The sequence below is a fragment of the Colobus angolensis genome, unplaced genomic scaffold, assembly GCF_000951035.1.
Source record: "Colobus angolensis palliatus isolate OR3802 unplaced genomic scaffold, Cang.pa_1.0 Scaffold34, whole genome shotgun sequence".
Lineage (NCBI taxonomy): Eukaryota > Metazoa > Chordata > Mammalia > Primates > Cercopithecidae > Colobus > Colobus angolensis.
The window spans coordinates 4,454,479-4,458,528 of record NW_012116710.1 but is presented as its reverse complement, the minus strand read 5'-3'; the positions used below and the strand labels follow the sequence as shown (position 1 = coordinate 4,458,528).

General features: G+C 44.1%; 1 protein-coding gene across 6 annotated transcripts in view; it reads left to right on the top strand.

Moving 5' to 3' along the window:
• Positions 1 to 1,309: 1,309 nt before the first annotated feature.
• Positions 1,310 to 4,050, top strand: part of ZNF573 (zinc finger protein 573) — a 55,511-nt gene continuing 52,770 nt past the window's right edge. For 3 of the 6 annotated variants that reach the window (XM_011952369.1, XM_011952366.1, XM_011952368.1), the window contains exon 1: positions 1,936 to 1,982. The gene's annotated coding sequence lies outside the window, so the exon portion shown is untranslated. Of the gene's footprint in view, positions 1,983 to 4,050 lie in introns of all 6 variants that reach the window. The other 3 variants (XM_011952367.1, XM_011952364.1, XM_011952365.1) reach the window with 2 other exon arrangements.

Genomic DNA, 4,050 nt, shown 5'->3' with positions numbered 1-4,050 from the left:
ACATGCCTGTAATCCCAGCTACTTGGGAGGCTGAGGCAGGGGAATCACTCAAACCAGGGAGACAGAGATTGCAGTGAGCTGAGATCGCACGACTGCACTCCAGCCTGGTTGACAGAGTGAGACTCCATCTCAAAAAAAAAAAACAAAACCAAAACGTTTTCTCCCGATCATTTTTACATTTAATTATTCAGTTTGTTTTGACTATGCCTTAAAGAATTAAGTAAATATAACTTCACTTCTACCCACTAATTAGTCAATGTACCTAACACAATTTCTTGAATAAACCAGTCCATTCCCAACAGCATCAAAAGTAAGTACATTTCCCAATGTGTATTAATACAGCCATTATGGAAAATAATATGGAGATTCATCAGAAACTAAAAATAGAATTACTTTATGTTCCAGCAATCCCACCTGTGGGTGTATAGCTAAAGGAACTGAAGTCAGCATGCTGAAGAGAGAACTGCACTACCAATTATTCTGCATTGGATATGGAAGCAACCTAGGTGTCCAGCATGTTATAAATGGATGAAGAGAATGTTACATATTATATATATTATATATATAATGTCATATACATATATATGTATATATAAAGGAATAGTATTCACTTTTTAAAAACAGGAAAATGGCCGGGCACAGTGGCTCACACCTGTAAATGCAGCACTTTGAGAGGCCAAGGTGAGTCGATCACCTGAGGTCAGGAGTTCGAGACCAGCCAGATCAACATGGTGAAACTCTGTCTCTACTGAAAATACAAAAATTAGCCGATGTGGGGGCACATGCCTGTAATCCCAGATACTTGGGAGGCTGAGACATAAGAATTGCCTGGACCAGGGAGGCAGAGGTTGCAGTGAGCTGAGACTGTGCCACTGCACTCCAGCCCGGGCGACAAGAGCGAAATTCCGTCTCAAGACGGAGTTTTTAAAAATAAATAAAAGATTTTTAAAAAATAAATAAAAAATAAAAACAAAACGAGGAAAATTCTGTCATCTGTGACAACACGGATAAACCGAGAGGACATTATGCTAAGTGAGAAAAGCCAGGAACAGAAAGACAAATACAAATACCACATAAGTGGTATTTAGCATTTCACGTCAATTTAGCTTAGAAAATCTACTCCTAAGTGGAAATCTACTCCTAGTGGAATCTAAAAAAGTCTAACTCTTAAGAGGCACAGAATGGTGTTTACCAGAGACTGAAAAATGGGGGAAAGGGAGATATTAATTAAAGGAGTACAAAATTTCAGTTAGCAGGAACAAACTTTAGTAATCTATTGCACAGAATAGCAACTACATAAACAATGTGTTGTATGTTTCAAAATTGCTCAAAGAGTAGATTTTAAATGTTTTCATCACAAAAAAGTGAAGTGACAGATTTAATTAGCTTGACTTAATCATTTCACATTGTAAACATAGATTAAAACAGCATATTGTACTCTATCAGTATATAAAACATACAATTAATATTTGTCCATTTTTAAAAAGTTACTTTTCTCATACCTTATAACAAGGCTGGACCTCCTCAGGGGACACAGAGCAGAGTCCCCGCCCTCGGGAGCTTATACCCGATCCCCCACGCTCGCCCTCGCTGCCACACCTTGAACCCCCTCCCCGACCGGCTCTACACTCAACCAGCCCGAGGCTTCCGGCAGCTCCGAGTTCAGATTCCCCTTCTCAGCCTTCTGTGGTCACTGAAACCCTCAGGACTCCGAGGACAAGTCGAACATGGCTTCGCCTCAGTCATCTTCGCCAGCGCAGTAAGTCTCTGTGTCTGCGCACTCCGGGTAGTGAGAAGACTAAAACTTCCGGGAGCCAGCGTGCGGCGGTGCCTGCAATCTAACCGGGATTTGGGGTTCCGAGACACTTTTCCCACAAGCCACCGCGGTCATGGATCTTTAGGCTTAAACTACATTTCCCAGAGGGCAACGGGAACACCCAATCTATGGCTTCCCTTCCGTCTTCGCGTGGTTCTTTTGCTAGGTGAGTTGAACTCATTTCAGGATAGGCACAGGGTACTCGCAGGCAGAGCTCTGGGCAATCAAGTTACATTGGAGCCCAACCTAAACCGGCCGGGGTGGTGGAGGAAGCCCTTAAACCGTGGAAGCCTGTAGTTGGATGACCAGTTGTTACCGGAATCTCAGGCCCGTGGGTGCATGAACAGCAGAGGAGGGTATTTGAGTGCGCACGTGAGAGAATGTTGTATATGTCAGATGGAGAATGTTTGAGAGTATGTGAGAGAGAAACTGTGCGTGTGAGAGGCTGTGATGTGCCTCCTTGACGATGGGTGCGGTTGTGAGGCCGTGACAGGTGAGTGAGTGGCTGTGCTTGCGTGACGGGGATGTGAGGTGCTTGTCCTTTTCATGTACGTTGTTTGCGGTGGCACTGCGGTGTCACTTTGAGTCGTGGCTGTAGGTTCCTGGATGCTTCTTCTCCCCTCTTTCCTCACAGCTGCTTGCGGCTGACACACACACACACAAATGTCTGCAAGAGGGAAACTGGATACTGAACTCTAAATGAAGTTTTCCAGCAAGAAGGCATTGACTTGCTGTGAGATTGGAAACGCCTGCGAGGTTATTTCTTTGTGAACTCTGAGAGCGAGCTACCTGTCTCAGAACCTCGAGTTTCCCAGAGCTCTGACCCCAGGAACCTGCTGTGAACTCATACCCAGATTCCAGCCTCCCTCCTACCTCCATGTGTTAAAGTGTGTGAACAGGGAAGGTGTGGAGGGTATTGTGTTACGAGGCATTCCGTGCTTCAAGGAAAGACCTGGTAACTCATGATTCTTTTCCCCCTCCTTGGTAATGCTGTTCCTCAAAAGGACTCTGATGAGGAGGAAAAAAATTCTTTCACATCTAAAAATCAATGTTTAGGCTAGTTGGCTTTTTTCTTTCCTAAGATTACTGGTTTTAGGGCATGCTTTCCTTTGTCTGAAATGTGTCTGAATGTCCTAATACCAATCTGCTTTCTTTCCAGTAGATTTTGGGAGCCATTGAGCTGAATCTCATTAACGTTCTCATATTCTGCTGGGTGTGGTGGTTCATGCCTGTAATTGCAGCATTTTGGGAGGCCAAGGCGGGCAGATCACTTGAGATCAGGAATTCGAGACCAGCCTGGCCAACATGATGAAACCCCATCACTACTAAAAATACAAAAATTAGTCTGGCATGATGGTGCACGGCTGTAATCCCAGCTACTCGGGAGGCTGAGGAAGGAGAGCCCAGGAGGCGGAGGTTGCAGTGAGCTGACATCTTGCCACTGCACTCCAGCCTGGGCTACAGAGCAAGACTGTCTCAAACAAACAAACAAAAAAAAATCTCATATTCATTTGGCATATCATTCAGATTCTTCCATGTATTCTCATATGGTAAAGAGAACCTAAAAATTCAGTTTAGCATCAAGGACAACAATCTTCCTCTCTTTACGATTATTGTTGCTATTACTGATGTAGTTTGAGACAAAGGGGTAACTTATTCTTTTAAGGTTGTAAGAGTATAATGCTTTTCATTTAGCATATTTATATTGTTGAGGCCTAACTTTCTAACATGCGGTTTCACTGTCAGCCAAGATTTTCTCATTGATAGTCTGAGTAAGAAAAGGAAATGATTAAGAAAATAGAATGGAGCTGGGTGTGGTGGCCACTCCTGTAATCCCAGCACTTTGGGAGGCAGAGGAGGGCAGATTACTTGAGGTCAAGAGTTGGAAACCAGCCTGACCAACATGGTGAAACCCCGTCTCTACTAAAAATACAAACATTAGCCAGACGTGGTGGAGGTGCATGCCTGTAATCCCAGCTACTCAGCAGGCTGAGGCAGGAGAATCGCTTGAACCTGGGAGGTGGAGGTTGCAGTGAGCCAAGACTGAACCACTGCACTCCTCATTCTGGTGAGAGAGTGAGACTCCATCTCAATTGAAAAGAAAAAACAAAAGAAAAGAAACGAAATAGAATGGGAGCTGGGTGCCATGGCTCATACCTGTAATCCCAGCATTTTGGGAGGCTAAGGTAGGAGTATCACTTGATTCAGGAATTTGAGACCAGCCTAGGCAACTA